The sequence below is a fragment of the Enhydra lutris genome, unplaced genomic scaffold (genome assembly GCF_002288905.1).
Source record: "Enhydra lutris kenyoni isolate GAN:26980312 unplaced genomic scaffold, ASM228890v2 scaffoldscaffold12, whole genome shotgun sequence".
Taxonomy (NCBI): Eukaryota; Metazoa; Chordata; class Mammalia; order Carnivora; family Mustelidae; genus Enhydra; species Enhydra lutris.
The window spans coordinates 5,080,720-5,099,441 of NW_019154096.1; the positions used below are offsets into that span (position 1 = coordinate 5,080,720).

Genomic DNA, 18,722 nt, shown 5'->3' on the forward strand with positions numbered 1-18,722 from the left:
GTGATTAAATAAATTACGGCTCCAATGCATGTTTTACATTACTTCAAGATAAGTCTAGGCTACATTGAAAGCTATCAAGTCTCACTTTGGTCATAAAGTAATTATGTCTCATAACATAATAGGATTTTGATCCTGACACCAGAAGGAAGGGGCGGGGACCTTTAGCACACACAGCTTGGGCTTTGGGGCCATATACACCAGTAGGAGAACCCAGTTTCCACCATTTATTAGTTGGAATTGCTATGACATCTTTTTTTTTTTTTTTTTTTTTGGAAGATTGTATTTATTCAAGGGACAGCACAAGCAGGTGGGGAGAGGCAGAGGGAGAGGGAGAAGCAAACTCCCCGCTGAGCAGGAAGCCCGAAGCGGGACTCGATTCCAGGACTCTGGGCTCATGACCTGAGCCGAAGGCAGCCACTTAACCGACTGAGCCACCCGGGAGCCCCTATGACATCTTACATAACCTTTTCTGTGTACTTTATCTTCCTCTATGAAATGTGGGAAAAGAACACCCTTCTAGAAGAACTCAGCTGAGCTTAAATATATGAGAAATATATACGTTACGGTAAAACATAAGGTAATAAACAGAAGTTCTATTACAGAACATCAGCTGTTGAGCTGCCGAGTTTTACCCTACAACTATCCTCCTCCGAACTGTCACCACAGAAGATGTAAGCATCATTGTTTGGGACACTCCCAGGATTCTGTAAGATATTGCCTAAGTGATACGGGGTTTCTCTGGCAACATAATGAACTCTTCAGCTTCGTAATTCCAATGGCAAAAGTTGTGATTCCGCATCACTAAAATAATAATAATAACAACACAATTTTGTAAGATTTAACCACTTTCGAATATCCAAGATACTGCAGTCTTCTTTGATTAAAATATAATTACTGCTTAACTCTTTCCTGATGAGTCAACCTTATTTCAGTGTACCTGCCCATAGCAATGCTTTGCTCTGTTTCTCATTTGCTCTTGTCGAGAAAATCAACTAAAGAAGAACTGCTTTACCAAACTTCTGGCTGACTTTAGTCTTTCTGTCCTTTTAGTTTTAGATCACTGATGGAATAATTTACACTTATTTGTAAAATTAAAGTGGAGACTAGACATGGGTCTCAAGGACACGAATCTTTTTTTTCCCCCCTTCCAATGTCTTCTATACAGGAGTAAGGTAAGTTCTGGGAAGGTGAGGGATTGCTATTGCACTATACATCACCTTTAATATAGCAAAAAAGCTATCATTATCATAATAAGGACTATGAATAGGAAGCTTTCCTTCCCTGGGTAACTGGAAGAAAGCACTAACCCTCACCAAAGCCCGAACAAATAGAGGGAATTTGAGCCTAGGGATCAGACGTGCAAACTCCCGGGTCAGACCACCTGGGTTCATATTCTGACTCCAACCACTAAATGTAGGATCGCAGCTTCTGCAGCCACAAAGTGGGGTTGAGACAGTAAGAAAGGAAAAAGCTCTCGATAACCGTCAAACAGAGAGCACGATGCTTGGTGCTAAAGAACGACCACACCGTTACCTACATGTTACAGATGTGGCATCAAGAGCCCAGAACAGGTAAGCAATTGAGCAAGTGCTGGAGCGGGGACTCAGGACTAGGTGCACAAGATCCCCGAGTTCAAGGTCAAGCAGCATGCCATAGTCGATGGTGAAAATCAGGGCAAGGTCAGATTCTTGGTGCTTGGATAATGATGGTAGGATTTACTGCAGAAATGAAAACTCATGCCTTTGAAATAATCTAAGCCACACATAGAAATGGAGGTGGCTGGTGGTGTGGAGAGTTGGGGGAACTGGGGAGAAACTTCTAACTACTGATCGGATTGTTTTAATGGTTCCTGGAATATTCGGGTTTTCTGCTTTCTCCTGGAGTCTGTTTTAGTAGCTCAAGTTTTCTTTTTTTTTTTTCCCCGTTTTATCTGTTTGTCAAATGCAGATAGTCAGTGTTCTCTTTGGCTGTTTTAAATTATTAATGGGTCCTGGGGCGCCTGGGTGTCTCAGTCGGTTAGGTGTCGGACTTCTGGCTTCGGCTCAGGTCCTGATCTCAGGGTTGTGAGTTTGAACCCCATGTTGTGCTCCATGCTCAGCTCGGAGTCCGTTTTAGATTCTCTCCCTCTCCCTCTGCCCTTCCCCACTCTTTGCCCCTCCCCCCTCTGCCCGTCCCCCTCCCCCCCTCCCTGCTTTCTCAAATAAGTAAATAAATAAAACCATTTCAAAACAATTAATCAATTAATTAATTGGTTGGTAGTTATAGCTCCCTTTTCTTTCCTAATATAAATTATTTGTGAGTTTTCCTCTTTCTTTCTGGGTTAACATTGTCAGAAATTTCACTACTTCATCCATGATTTCCAAAGAATCAGCTTCTGGGTTGGTTTATCCTTGCAACCTTATTTGATTAATTTCTGTTCTTATTTTCATTATTTCATTACTTTCATCATCTTTAGAATTAAGATACCACTTCATTTCTAGCTTCCTGAGGATTGTTCCTTGTTTTCTACGGTTTATGATTTTTCTGCAAGTGTATTTAAGCAGAGAAAAGAGAGAAATGAAATTTTACTATGGCATTACAAATATCTGATTCATAATCTTCCCTCTGCCAAAGAGAGAAAAGGGCATTCATTCCCTTCACTTGTTTTCTAGTCTGTGGACTGACCACCTGGAATATGGAGTTGAGACATTCAGACACATAATTATTCTACCAAGACACAGTTCGATTCAGAATATGTGCTGGTTTTTAATGTAAGTTCTAAATTGTGGTATTCAAAAGGCATTTCACGTGCTCATAAATGTGCTAATTTCAGATTCTAGTTTTTTTTTCTCTTAATGAGATGATCCAATTAATATGCATCATAAAACACTAAGACAATGAATCTGGGGTGTTGGGGAGAAATCCACATTTTTACACAATTATTTTGTCATCTTAAATCCGTATGAGCACGTTAATTTGTTATTCCGCTGTTGAGGTACTAAAATTTCCTGGAAATTATCCCTTCTAAAAATAAGCCCTCCAAAAATAAGTAAATAAATAAAAATAAGCCATCACTAAGCTTTAATGAATCCTTTAACACGCTTCCTTTTTTTTTTTTTTTTTGCTGCAATAAGCCTGCAACAAAATACTATCCAGGAGTTATCTAATTCGATGGAGCATAATGAGTCAGAATAAATTTTTAAAATAACCTCATTTTCTTGCCTGCCAGTCGCCTGAAGCTCGGAGCTATAAGGTCAATCCTTGGGCATTACAAATCCATTTTATTTAATTTTCCTAAGTTTCCCAAGGACAGTCCGTGACCAGGATGAATCGAGCCTGGCACTTCTACTCAAAAGCAAAGCCTGTCCTTGAATATTTCTTGACAAGCATTTCTCCAACATTCCCTGACCACAGGAATTTTAAGTGTTCCACACGTTCCTGTGGATAGCAGCAATCACATTTTCGGTTTTGTTCTAGACAATCTCTTCGGTGCAGTAGACCAAAGCAAAATCGGCTGTGTCCTTCCATAGCCGTGCCTGGTGGTCCATTTTAAAATGTTTAAGGAGCCCCTCATGCTGCCGATGTGGTTAGCAAGCACCCGGCTGGCTGCTGGGCCTGTGGGCTCATCACTCACTCACTTCCTAGTTTCCCGCCTTGTCGCCGACATCCTCTACCCTGATGGGAAGTTTCCCCTGAGTGTGGTTCCTGGGCCACCTGCACCATAATTCCTTGATAGAGAAGGAGAGTGCCTGTCACAAGAAAACAGATTTCCAGATGCCACCCAGTCAGATTTTCTGAGGAGAGTGCCCCACAAATCTTTATTTTTATCAAGCAGCCTAGGAGATGCACAAGGAAACCTGAGGCTAACTACATCACATTAAACTGCTGTAAGACGGCTACAAACACCCACCTAAAAGCCTGGCCTTCATCAACTGCCTATTCCCTACTGCAGACCGAGCGTCTCCTCTGTGATGTGGAGGTGTCCCCCCACACCTGTCCTCACCCTGCTCTCAACTATTAATTTTCTGTCTTTTCCATTAACATATCTTTATCTCATGAGACATGTTTTTTCATGACTCGAACTGACACTGCATTCGAGCGTTCGCACTGTGTCTAAATGTCTTCCATCCCCTTCTGTGAGGACACCCAACTGTGCTTTCTCACATCTTTCCTACAAATAGTGCCGGCTCCAAGTAAATCCAGCCCTTCATTTATTTGTACAACATTATTTATTCGCTGATAGTCTGTGCTAGGAGTTAGAGTTACAACGGTGACCAAAGAGACTGATCATACCCGATCTTACGACATGAACATTCTGCTAGGGGCAGGGTGAGGCAGAGACGTGTGGGAACTGCTACAAAGACAAAATACAGGAAAAAGAGACAGTTGTGCTTTTTTTTCTTTTGTCCCCCAAAAGGTACCTCAGACACAACAGTGTCTCTTCCTCAGTGCAGGGGAGGCAGTATTTTGCTCCATTATTATTGATATCAACTTTGATCTCTTGTTTGAATCACGTCTGCCAGCCTTCTTCCCTGTAAAGATACTATTTTTTACTTTGTAATTACAAAGTATCTTGTAGGGAATTACTTAGAGAACCTGCAAATACACCTTGGCGCACTAATTGTAGCATCCAAGATGATTCTTGCCTTAACAATGATTACTATGGCATCTGAAAATAGTGAATTTTCTATTTCCATCCTCCCTTCAACATTTCTTAGTTTAGGTGGCATTTTTGGTTGAATGTTGTTTAGTTTTTGTACAAAATGCTTTAATTTCAGCCTGTTAAATGGTTCCATCTCTTCTTATTGTATCCGGATTTTTCATCGTTTTTTGAAAAGATTTTATTTGTCTTTCTGACAGAGACAGAGACAGAGACAGCAAGAGCACTGGAGAGGAGGCAGAGGGAAAGGGGGAAGCAGACTCCCCCACTGAGCAAGAATCCTAATGAGGGACTCGATCCTAGGACCCTGAAATCGTGACCCGAACTGAAGGCAGACACTCAAATGACTGAGCCACCAAATTCACAAATGCCCCAAAAATTCCAAAAAATGTGTCCACCAATCTCTTCCTTCAGTAATTTTATGGCTGGATATTTCTGCATAAATACCTTTGACCTGTGTGGAATTAGTTTTTGTAAAGAGTAAGACAAGGCTACAGTTTTCTTTTACCACTAGGTGAAATGGCCTTGAATCTCCTTGATCACACTTGGCTTCTTATTTAAATTGCAACTCTGCACCATAAGGTGATCTGCCCAAACTAGGCACTTAGTACCTAGGTATTAAATTAAAGTATTCTCGGGGTGCCTGGGTGGCTCAGTGGGTTAAGCCTCTGTCTTCGGCTCAGGTCATGATCCCAGGGTCCTGGGATTGAGCCCCAAAGCGGACTCTCTGCTCAGCAGGGAGCCTGCTTCCCTGCCCCCACCTGCCTCTCTGCCTACTTGTGATCTCTCTGTCAAATAAATAAACAAAATCTCAAAAAAAAATTAAAATAAAATAAATTAAAGTAGTCTCTGCCAGTTACACTTCAATAAGCTGAAAGAAACAAAAGTCTAGCAGCAATGGATAAAGTCATAGAGAACAGGAACTGGCACCCCATGGGATGGTAGGCAACCATGGATGCAGAACCCCAGATCTGGACTGAGCAGTGAAAGGATTGGAGAAGGATAAATGGTTATTGAGGGAGATTCTGAGGAGAAGACATAGACCTTGGAAGTTAAGTGAGCACACCGAGGTATGGGAGCATAAGCAGGCAAAGATACCATCCATGCTGGCACTGACAGGAATGGCAGACGGCGGGTGCTTCTGACTTGCACAGAGGAAACTTCTTCCTCACCTCAAAGAACGGCACCAACATCTAATCAATTGCACAACACCTGGCGAGACCTGGAAATAGAACCCTTGGGTCTGCTGCCTCCCTGAAGTCCACAGCCAGTCTGCCACTGAACATACACACACACGTGCACGCAAGCATGCACACTCATGGAGAAACATCAGACCCACCCAAAGGGAGGGAGTTTCCATAAAACAAATGGCTATTGCTCAGGGCACCTGGGTGTCTCGGTCGTTAAGCATCAGCCTTCAACTCAGGTCATGATCTCAGGGTCCTGGGATGGAGCCCCACAACTGGCTCCCTGCTCAGCAGGAAGCCTGCTTCTCCCTCTCCCACCCCCCTGCTTGTGTTCCTTCTCGCTGTCAAATAAATAAGTCTTTGAAAAAAAAAAAACAACTGGCTATTGCTCTTACAAAGTGTCAAGATGATGAAAGACAAACACTGAGGAACGGTTTAAATTAAAAGAGATCACAGAGACAAGACCACAAGATGCCAGGCACGATCCTGGACCATACGGACTTGGGAGGAAATGCGAGTAAGAGCTGTGCATTAAACAGCTGCGATGGGACAGTATTACTTTCCTGATTTTGAGAACTACTGTGATTATGGAAGCTGTGAATATTTGGGGGAAGGGGCAGAAGGATATACAGAAAATCCATGTACTATTTTTGCAATTTCTGGGAAGTCTGACATAATTTTATTTATTTATTTATTTATTTACAAAGTCTGACGTTATTGGGATGCCTGGGTGGCTCAGTGGGTTAAGCCTCTGCCTTCGGCTCAGGTCATGATCTCAGGGTCCTGGGATCGAGCCCCACATCTGGCTCCCTGCTCAGCAAGAAGCCTGCTTCTCCCTCTCCCAGTCCCCTTGCTCTGTGTGCTCTCTCTTTCTGACAAATAAATAAATAAAATCTTAGAAAAAAATAAAAATAAAGTCTGACATTATTTTAAAGCATTGTTTTTAATACTCAATCAGTACCTTAAAAATCCCTCAGAAAAGAAAAAAAAACAACAAAAGGAAGAGTCTCCATCCCTTGCAACAGTTATAACATCAATTGCTTCTAGAGCATAGGGAGCATTTGCAGAAAAATAAGAAAGAGACGGAGTTCAATAAAAATAAGCAAATGGAATAAACAAATCACAAGAGGAATATAAAGGACTAAGTAATGTGGAAAATGCTTCATTTTACTATTAATTAAGAAACCACACATCTGAACAAGGTATCTCCATTTATTGGATTAAAGAAAGTTTACATGATTGATCATACTAAATGGTAATGAGGATTGGAAGAAAAATTGTCATTTTTTAAATAATATGCATTCCTGTTAACCAAGCAATTCCATATCTAAGATTTCCCCTTAGGCCAAATAATGTAACACACACACATAAACACACACACACACACACACACACACACACAGATACACACACACTCCTCTCTCTCTCTCTCTCTCTCTCTCATCTCAGCATGGTTTAAAAATATGAAAATCTAGGAAGTAAAAATAGCCATCAAAAGAGTGTTACTTAAAGACTATCTCTAGTTGATGAAGCCATTAGAAAGGGCTTACATCTACATACACCACCCCAGGAAGATGTCCAAGATCTAGCATTATTAAGTGGGAAAAAGACAATTGCAGTAGAGTAGCATATAAAGCATGACTCTGTCCTTGTGACACTCACACTTACGTAGTTGATGTATACCGGCATTTGCAAGAAAAAAGTCTGAACAACACATACACTGAATTTCTCCCAGCTGTTCTCTCGAGGATGGGATCATGAAGGTCTTTCACGTTCCATTCATTCATTTCTGTACAGTTTGTTCCTGGGAGATATCCCTTCATAACCTGACAAATTATACTTTCATGATGCCTATCAATTTTGAGCAGCTAGCTCCAGATTTTAACCCTCGCCCTGCCAGGTTCCAGATGTGCAAATTTTGGTAAATTACTCTCTGAATCTGTTCCTCTGGTCCAAACAGAGCTTAATTGTGTCCTTCGTGCACAATATTTCTAAGGTAGTGGATAACTGTAGTAGTTACTCAGGGGCCTTCTAAATCCAGAGGTGCTGGTCTGGCCTGATGGCGGAGCTGGGGGAACTCAGTGTTTTTTTTTTTTTTTTAAAGATTTTATTTATTTATTTGAGAGAGAGACAGTGAGAGAGAGCATGAGCTAGGAGAAGGTCAGAGAGAGAAGCAGACTCCCCGCGGAGCTGGGAGCCCGACGTGGGACTCGATCCCGGGACTCCAGGATCATGACCTGAGCCGAAGGCAGTCGTCCAACCAACTGAGCCACCCAGGCGTCCCTGGGGGAACTCAGTGTTACACACATCACCCGAAGCTGCAGGAAAGAGGAGGGAACTGGCTACAGATCTCCAGAAACCCAGAGAAACCTGCTGCATAAACCCTTTAGTGTCAGTTCTGCCAAGTTCAAGGCCCTAAGCGCCCCCCCCTTACTCCCTTCTGCCTTTATGGTGACGAACCAGTTGGCTTGGCCCATCTCTCCCTTAATCCTCCGTTTCTGGACCAGACGCTGTACGTTGGGATTGCACGCGTCACAATTGCCTGCATCAGGTTAGCCTCCTGCTCAACAAGGCACACTGGTAACCTCGTGCCTACCAGAAGAGGTCTAAACACCTTTCCTCGGAGGCCCTCGAGGGCCAGAGATGTGCTGACCCCTTTTCTTGGGCACAAAGAGACTTTGTATTCCGCTGCCCTCCGGTGTCTGTTTCCCCCCTACTTCCCTCTTTGATCAAACCCTCTCTGCTCCATGCCAACACCTGCCTCTCAGGACGTGTGATGCTTCTTCTAGACACGCCCATCAATCCTGTGGTCTTCTGATTCCATCGTCCAAAATTAGTAAGAAAACAAAACACAGGATATAGCGCCATTATAAAAACTCCAAGACGGCCTTCCTGTATCTGTTATTACTTAAAACTAGAAACACAAATCTGAATATGAAATCAGATCTAGCTCTTTGGGTTCTTTTTTCTCCAAGTGTGGTTTCCTGACCATTGCACATCAGATCCTCTGCAAAGGTGGTTAAAATGAAGTCTCCCCGGCCCCACCCAAATTTCCTGAATTATAAGTTGGGGGCTGGAGGCCGTTGGTTTTGGGAGACCGGTTTGAGACGCCTCCCTCAGTTATCTATCTAAGTCTTTCAGTAACCTTATACTTGGCAACAGAAAAATGACCTTTATACCATAAGAACGTGATACCCATCTACGTGTCTACAAACCTGTATTTTAATCTCATGGATTTTCCATTAACCAGAAAAACAAAGTCCCACCCCCACTCATGATTCCAAGTGATCATCTTTTTTGTTTTGTACTCACTTGATTCAGTGAGCCATTTCTCTGACCCATTTTTACAAAAAAGCGCTGATTTCAGGCCTCTCTCTTCTAATTTTGTTCCACCCATCATGTCTATTTGCTTCTAATAAAGAAAACTGATCTTGGGGAACAGTTCATAAGCCAGCCTTTCAAGGACGAAAGACTGGAGAAAGAACCTGAGTCAACCTATCAGAAGATGGCAGCATGAACCCACACCGCAGGCTTCATGCCTTTCTCTACATCTCTCCTTTGTGGTTGAAATGCACATTTCCGGCGTTAAAAGCTCTGGGTCTAGCCACAAGATGAATAGAAGCACATGGTCCTTAGATGAGCTAAATGCAACCATAATGGTGATTACTGGTTCTAGTTTTCTTGTTGCCTTTAACTAAAAGGTGCACAGCTGATTGCTGTCCCAAGCCACTCGCGTCTGAAATGTTACTCTCTCATAAGGGACCCTCACTGCAGTTGCTTTCTGAGCACCCACCAAGGAAAACAGACCGGCCATGTTCACTCTGAGCCAGGAAGGGTTAATAATGAGTCCTCACTGGCCTCCTGTTTCCAAATTACCCAGAGATTTCATCAAGTCAAACAATCGAAATGAGTAATTCCTGACGTGTCCCTGAACAGCTACCTCTTGTAGGAGGCTGAGTTGAACCTCTTGTTTGGTTACTATGATCCCACTGAGACAAAGGTGTAGCAAAGGTTTAAAAAACAAAATACCAAATCCACAGGAACTCAAATTCTTTTCATAAGTACCTTTTTTTTTTTTCCTTTAAATTTAGAAACCATTTTTCTCTGGTGCCCTTACACTCCCCTGGGGAATAGGGCCACAGGGCATCTCGCTCAACCTCCTGACTTGCTTGGTATCCTAGGAGCTGTGGTGATAACCCCAGGCTACTGAAAGAGGGATGGAGAAGCCAGCCTGGTCCACGATTCATGCCCACTGAACGTGCTAGAAACAGGAGGGCAGGTGTGGTGAGGAACAAAGCATGCACCTGTCCAGCTCCTCCCAACCCACAGGGCTCCCCGGGATCAAACCACAGTAGGAAGCCTTCCAGGCTGAGCACGGCCACGGCTAGGGACCTTTGGGAAATCCCATCTGTATTTTCTTTAAATCAGGTTTAAACTCACAAAATTTAAAAACAGCTCCTTTAAAAGGCATTGAACTTTAGTTAAATAATAATGTATAATTGCTACGAAAAATTAAATCAAAGGATGCAGACAATTTTTTTTAAAGACGAAATTTAAAAATTTTCCTCAACTAAATAGCACCCATTAACTCTTCACAAGACCAGGGAAAGCTTTTGCCTCCTTAGAAAAAAGCAATACCAGTTACAGACTTCTGGAAGCTATGTAGGAGAACAAAGAATTACGAGAATGAACATAATGGTAAAATATTGAAGTCAGTGACGACGTGTTCCCCCCAAAAGAAGCTCTGGCAGAATTCTGGATTTTTTCCTCTTTGTTGCTCTGGAAGTTTTCCACCGATAATTAAAATGTGGCCTCTTATAATTAAACATAATTACTTCAACAAGTCAGGAAATAGCTAAAAATTTTTTGCCGTTATTCTGGAAGATGCTCTGAATAAAAATGGTTATTGTTTTAAAGACTGATTGGTTGATTTTAGAGTGAGAGAGAGCCAGTGGGTGAGGGAGAGGAGCAGAGAGAATCTCAAACAGACTCAGTGCTAAGCACGGATGGAGCCTTATGCTGGGCTTGAGCCCAGGACCCTGAGATCACGATCTGAACCAAAATCAAGAGCCAGACACTTAACCAACTGAGGTACCGAGGGGTCCCCTGAACAACACTGGCTATGAAATGTCATCATAAGTCCACGATGGCTCAGGAATGGAAGACATGTGAGACTCTGGGGGGTGTAGAGAGAGCTGTATGGCATAGATGGTGGATGGCGTTTACTAGAACGCTGATATTTGCCCAATAATGCAATATACACATACACATCAGTGACATCTCTCCTCATACCCAGTGACTCCTTACATATACCGCATCTCCCTGACATAATGTATGATATAATATATATTACATAATGTATAGAAATGTATATAATACATGTCTTACAATATATATACTATGTATGTTGTACAAACCTTGTATACCCTATGTTAAAAAATACATAGTATTACAGTACATAAATAATATATAATGGATACAGTAGAGTATTATGCATTCATTAGGGAGACATATCCTCTGCCTCCAGCAAAGAACAATGAGTATAAGGAGATGTACCAAATGGATATGCACTATGTATGTCAATGGTCAGAAACAAAAAAAATGGTGTTTCTCAAGCACATGTGAAAACACAAACCGGAACCCTTCTTTTTTTTTTTTTTAGATTTTATTTATTATTTATTTGACAGAGATCACAAGTAGGCAGAAAGGCAGGCAGAGAGAGGAGGAAGCAGGCTCCTCACTGAGCAGAGAGCCCGATGTGGGGCTCGATCCCAGGACCCTGAGATCATGACCTGAGCTGAAGGCAGGGGCTTTAACCCACTGAGCCACCCAGGTGCCCCCCAGAACCCTTCTTAATAAAGAACTTCATGAAAAACACGATCTGCAAAAGACCACAACATTCAGGAAAATGAGCAAAAATTTTGTAGGACGACCTGGGTACTCATCCGCTATTGGAGATAGCCAGTTCCACAATGGAAATGATTGGTGCCCTGAATCAACATGGGACCAGCGTTCACGTTTCCTGCCCCAAGCAGCGTTCCGAGCACCGCGCACACGGTATAGCAGACAGCCCTGCATACACGTTAGGAAAACAGGTACCAGAGTCTGTGTTTCACTCCCAGCTACGACCATGAGCCTCTTTGCACTCAATTTTTACTCTGCAAAAATGACAGCTATTGCATAAAGTTGTTTTATGACGTAATAATAACAAAACATACAGCCCTTAATGTTGTGCCTGAAACTTCCAAACAGTTTTCATTTACTTCTACTTTATCTATTTAATCCTGCTCCAAACCTTATGAGACAGAAATGAATATCCCAACTGAAAAATGAAGAAACCAACGCCTGGAGAAATCAGCGGACTTGCCCGAGGACACACAGCTCATCAATGGCGTAAAGAACCCATGCTCCTAACCACTCCATCATCCTTGAGATAACACGTCTTAAGGTTTTATACAGTGTCTGGTACTGTACAAAAGAACTAATATTTATTAATTAATATCTAGCCAGTGTGTGCAAGACTCTGAGGTTGCACCAGGGCTCGGCAGGAGCAGACGCTGTGACCAACTAGATGGGGAACAAGGGAGCGGTCATGGTCATGGTCACGGTCAGGTGCACTGACCCTCTTCCACATAATGACATCGGTCTGCCTGCCTGACATTCTTCCTTCTCCATTCAGTGTCACTGTGATGCTCCCTGGTCAGGCCATCATTATCTGACACTAGATTCCATCCCAACTCCCTTCTACGAATCCAATCAAGTGCCAAACAGCCAAGTGCCAGAAACTCTTCTAAAAGGACACTTTCATCACTTACTCCTTTCAAGGAACCTACCTAGAACTGGCCACCTCATCTAATCAAAACTGTACACACTGGCTTAACAAGAGGCCTTAGTAAGACATGGACCGGACACGCCTTTAAGTCAGGTTCAAGGGCTCACGTGCCTACTTACTAAACAAATCCCCAATAAGAATAGTCATGCTTCATTATGAAGAAAATAGCAGTGTTGATGTTACTTCAAAACAGTAATAAGCCATGTTTTATTTTATACATTGATTTTTAACATAGCCTAATAAAAAAAATTTTTAATGTTGAAGGATCTCATCTGACTTTCGTTCAGAATGAAATGAGCTTGATTGAAAGACATAAAGGGAAGGATATCAAAGAGAAAATGTGCATTATTAATGTGCACTCCCATGTTAATATCCAGGTAAATTTCAGATGGCTTTCTAATCTCTCACCCTGAAACTGGATCATGATCATGAACCACAGGTTAAACTTCTAATGATTGGGGATGGAAAGTCACTGTATTAAAAAAAAAAAAAAAAAAGAAAAGAAAGCTATAATATCCTTAATATTCAAGATCAGCAAATGCACCCATTTCCAAGAGTAACTTGAGAGGCTAACTAGAGCAAATCAAAACATATGAATTATTTGTATTTATATCCAGCGGCTAGATTTTAATAAATCTACGTTACTTAGTAACCAGCAGGCCAAATTAATAACCTCTAAGGCAATCACATTAATGGACAAACATAACACAGATTCAATTTAAAACTTAAAAAATCAACACGTGCTCTGAAGATTTAGCAATTTGCCAAATGTTTAATTGGCTCCTCCACTTAGCATGAGGAGATAGAGGAATGTGCCAGAAGTTCACGGGATTTGCTTAGAGATGCCAATCATATCTGACAAAAGCCACGTCCAGATACAGTTACATCCAGAGTATTCCTGAGCTGAACATTCTGCTGTCAACTCAGGGTTTCTGAATGTCCACTCACATGTCCGACTGGACAATTCAGATAGCTGGCCTGAGCAAGTCAACAGGTACCAACACAATGCTGTTTGTTTCTGTTTTGTTTTAGAGGGACTTTTACCATTCCTTTGGTTGAGGAAATCAGTTTTGGTTGAATGTACCCACTGGGCTTCGACTGGATGAAATGATTAGATATTCATACCAAGTTATGGCTAAAAATACTTCATACTAGAAGAGGTGGATAGAAGAGCTAAGTTGGGAAGATAAACATTTTAGAATTGCTATTCATGTAACAAATATTCATTGGACAGCTGCAATCCATTAGCCTAAGGGACCAAAAGCTGACTCACATATTCTCAAGGATGACCGTGAGTCATTTTTCATAGTTTCAACCCAAGTGACTTACAAATCCCCTATAGCGTTGAGGGGAAAAAAAAAAAAATGCTTGCCTTGGACACAATCATAAACCCAGTGGATTAAAATGTAGTCTAACTGGCAAATGTATCCTTCCAGGTAGGCAGCTGGGATTCCTGGGCTCCTCTCACATTCCTCCTGCCCCTTCATATTTTGAGTAAGAAGTACCAGGCTTTTCTTCCCTGTAAAGGGCATTCTCACTTTCTGGATCGTAAATGTAAGTAGGCTCGGGAAGGGTCCTTAGAGGAGGAATACGAATCAAGCTGTGTTAGGTCCTATGTGCTATGTGTAAAAAGAAGTAGCTATTATTAACAATTCCTTAACTATTTTTAACAGTCTTCTCAGGACCCAACCCCAGAGACATTCTCCTCTCCAAAAGAAACCTCTCTTCGGAAGACATCCTGGGGCCATGATTCTACCATTTCTTCCTTCAAGCCTCTCACTCCTAATGACCCTACCCAAAGGCCCCAAAGTAGGCAAGAAACTGGCCCCTGGAAGCTGGCAATATGAATAAAGGGCTAGGATTCTCTGCCTGATCATTTCAATAGCACTTACCTTACAAAACAGCATAAGACAACACATTTCTTCTTCAAATTCCCAAGAACCGGCTCCTGCAGAAGGGACAGCTGAAGTGTATGCAAAAGCTGGTTCCCAAGCAGCAAACTATGTGCCATCTATATGCTTGGACCAAAAAAACAAGCAGCCCGTTCCTTTTCTAGGAAGACTCCGGAACATTTCATGTCTTTGAATGAAGACACGGGTTGGAGAAAATGATAAACAAGAGCGGACTCTCTCTCAAAGGCACTAACATGTACTAGGAAGAAGCAGAGATGTTTAGAGGGTGGCTACAGGACGCCGGCTAGGACGCACTGGCGGAGCACACCTGTGAAGTTTAAATGAGCATCCAGGCGACAAATACAAGACTGCGAAGGGAAACAAGCTCTGGAAAGAAACAACACAGTGGCTTCATCTCTGGGTGAAACAACCACAGAAAAAGCAGCTCTACCCCCCCACCCCCAATCTTAGAAAAGGAAATCAAACATCCAGGTTTAATTTAACTGCTGGAACACACCTGCCATATTGACCTTGACAGGGCCTTGAATCAGGAGATCACAAATCCGCACCCTAGTGATAGCCTCGATCATTTTGGACACCCCTAAAACCTAGCACTTCATTTTCATTCTTAGAGATTAGCAGGATGTTTGCAAAGCAGGGCGCTCGGCCGGAGCTTCCTTTGAAAGATGTCTGTTGTACTTACATCAAACACTGATTTCCAGAAAGCCGTCCCCACCCCCACGCCAACCAAACACAAGGCTTCTTCAATTCCCTCAATCAGGTTCTGTTTCCTAAACAATGTACTACTTATACAACTTTAATTTTTTTGTTCTTCAGTAATTAGAGCACCTTAGGCTCTTGGATCAGCAGCGGGGGTTGTTTTAGAGAGTTTTGGGAAATTATGTCTTGGCGACATTCCACTTCCCTTGTGGACTTCATTAAAAGGGTTGGGTTAAGGCTTCCATGCTCCAGGAGAGGGGACGCGTCTTAAGAGTCGCGCAGAGAAGGCACAAAAGTCAACACCACCTAGAAAAGCGCGGCCCCGGTCCCGCAGGGGTGAAGGTCTGTTTGTCCTGCCCTCGCGTCGCCTGCCCCGCCTGCCCCGCCCCGCGCGCTCCAGAAGCGGAGCGGGGGTCCTTCCGAGCGCCGGCACCCTCGCCAGGGCTGCACCCCGAGTGGGAATCAGAAGCCCACGCGCCTAGGTCGCCGCCGGAGTCCCGCCCCGCCAGTGGGAGCCGCCGCTTCCTGCCTTCCCCATCAAGGTGAAAGTAACCCCTAGGGGCCGGCGGGGGCCGCGCACCGGCAGGAAGGAAGTGAGCCCCAGGAGCGCGCCTCTTCTCCCGCCGAGCGAAGCCCGCAGTCGGACGCCGCCAGCGGGAGAGGGGGCCCGGGGCCCCCGGCCCCCGGCGTGCACCCGCGCCCCGGCCGGAGCGCGCTCACACTCACGCGCGCGCTCACACTCACCAGCAACCCTGGTGTCCGGAGCCCGCGTGGGACGGCGGCTGCGGCGGCTGTCCCCGCGCCTGCCTGCCGTGTGGCCTTGGCATCCGTCTGGCCGCTGCAGCCCGGGCCGCGGTGGCTGTTCCTGGAAGGCCCTGCGGCCGGCTGATGCGCCGGGAGCGCCCGCTCGCCGGCCTGGGCCGTGCCCGCCACGCTGCTCCGCCGCGCGGCGCGGGGTCCCTGCTCCGTCCGCTCGCGCGGAGCCCGCGCCCCGCTCTCCTCCTCCTCCTCCTCCGCCCCTCGGCGGCCGCGCTCCCCAGAAGCAGCGCCGAGCAGGTCCCGGGAGAACCCGCGCGCAGGCCGGCCGACCCGAGCCTGCAGGCGTTCCCGCCGCCGCCGCTGCAGTAACAGAAATTGGCGCTGCGAAGGTCCCGGCCTCCCCGGCACCGGCCCCCGGGGGCAGCCTCCGCCCCTGCCTCCGCCCCTCCTCCGCCGCGCGGGCTCCCGCATTCTGCAGAGAAAACTCGCAGGTGGCAGCGAGTCCCCGCGGCGGCCTAGAGCGCCGGGGAAACCGCCCGCTGCCACTTTCTCCTCTGATACGCTGCGCGTCCCCTCCCCAGCCCGGAGCCCCTGGGACCGGCGTGCGCTCCACCATCAGCTTCACCGATGGCCCCGAGAGGGTGGCTCTGAACGGCGCGGTGCACGCGTGCCCCATGCAGCTGGCCGTGGCCGTGAAACTCGCACTGGAGTCCGAGGAAGGCTGGCGCGTGGGTGCAAACCCCACTCGTCCTCGTGTTAGATATTCCGCCTGGAGGTTCATCCATAACTCACCCCCACCGTGCAACACGTTAGTCCTCTTCCTCCCCTCCCAGCCTCGCGTACTCGGGTGACGCGATCGAGTCAGCCACCTTCTGGGTATTGTGTTATTATCCTGGGCAGTGTTTCTTAGTATGGTCCTGGCGCTGTGCCGGGCACCCTCGGTATGAAATTCTTATTTTATCCTCTCCACAGCCTGATGAAAAGGGCTCTCACGGTTCCCACGACCGCGACCCGGAGAAGCAATTTGTCCCCGGTACCCACTTAGAAAGTAGTACAAGTTAAGATTTAAATTCTGAGATGACGTCACTACGCGGTATTTCTTTCTGTGGGCCCGGCAGATTCTATGAATTTATAAACATCTTACAAACACTGCTGCTGCTGAACAATCAGGGACACTGTTCCACTTTTCTCGAATTTAGGGAGGAGGCTATTTCCAAGAGAAGTGATTGCAGAGATGGGGAGCGAGAAAAGGTTAGACTTTTCCTAACCTGCTTTTCTTGGGGAGACCAAACTTCCGGTCCTGGCTCTGCCCCCAGCTGAGCTGCTGGGCCTCTGGCATGTCCCGCCTTTTTAGGTCTCTCCTCTCCCTGTGTTGGTGTTTCGAATGAAAAGGTTTGACTCTTGGAGGCGGCCTGCAGCCCTGATTTTTTGAAAAGCGTTGGTGTCATTGTTTATCTCACTTTGAATTTAGTTCCCAAGTTTAAAATCAGGAAATTTCAGGAAAATGCAGACTTTTGGTGCATTCTGAAAAGTTGAAAGAACTGGCAACGTTTGGTTCAAGGTGGGTTCTAGCACCCATCAGCTGGAGCCAAGTCGGAGGTGTCCCCTTGACCCTGGGATGATGCTCTTCAGTTTTCCACAGTCCCCACCACTCCCCTATGCCCCACCCCACTGACCTTTGAAGATAGGATAGACATTGGAGTGTGCAGTTCCAGACTAGATAATCTCATGACCTACTAGACAATCTAAAAATTCAGTTGTAGTTAAGAAGATCAACCAGATTCCTAAAAAAAAAAAAAAAAAAATACTATGAAACAAAGAATCTCATGTGAACATTTATAGTGGTCATTGATAAAGATCTATGATAAAAAGATCATTGATAAAAGATCTACCTAGAATCCAACTCTCATAAAAGCCAAAATGTCCCAGTACTCAATGTCTCCACCCTCTGGCATCCCTGGAATCATCCTATGATCTCAGTTCAGAGGTCTATGACACAAACAGGAGACATTCTAAAAAATAATGTCATTATCTATGAAGTGATGTTTGTGGTCATAGGCAGCAATGCCTGAGGTGACAGTTGGACATGTCCAGTGGCAATACCAAGTGATGTCCTACATGGCCTTTGTGACATGTTCTGGTTCCAAACTACCCTACCTGTTTGATGGACTTGATTCTCCAGCCTTCCTGTCTCTTTTGGTTTGCTACCTGCTGGCCTTCCGAGACATCTCTCTTCCGATTAAGTGATCAGAATTGGTTTCAGTGTTTGCCACCAAAACTCTGATCTAGGGACTTTGGGGACGATCCAGGTCTGTCTTCCTTTCACTAATTGAATTAATGAAAAGTGGGCACCAGTGTCTTTATTCTGCTTTTATCTTGGAATTTTTAAGTGTGCTATAATTTTATCTGCACTTAAAAAAAAAAAAAAAAAGATTTTACGTGAGAATGAGCCAGGCAGGGGAAGGGGCAGAGGAAGAGGGACAAGCAGACCACCTTCTACACCCCCCACTGAATCCGGCAGATTCCCAGCCCTGAGATCAAGATCACAACCAGCCAGAGCAGAAGTCAGATGCTCAATTCACTTGTCCACTCAGGTGGCCCTTTACTAACACTTTTAAAGATTTTATTTTAAAGATTTTAAACATTTTACTATGAATCCAATGTACAATTTTTTTTTTGAAAGGATTTTCCCT

At 44.7% G+C, this 18,722-nt stretch overlaps 1 protein-coding gene across 1 annotated transcript in view; it reads right to left on the minus strand.

Moving 5' to 3' along the window:
- The window catches only part of LOC111144897 (STAM binding protein like 1), a 47,138-nt gene extending 30,864 nt beyond the window's left edge, over positions 1-16,274 (minus strand). The window contains exon 1 of the mRNA XM_022499483.1: positions 16,015-16,274. The gene's annotated coding sequence lies outside the window, so the exon portion shown is untranslated. The remainder of the gene's footprint in view (positions 1-16,014) is intronic.
- Between the last annotated feature and the right edge of the window lie 2,448 nt (positions 16,275-18,722).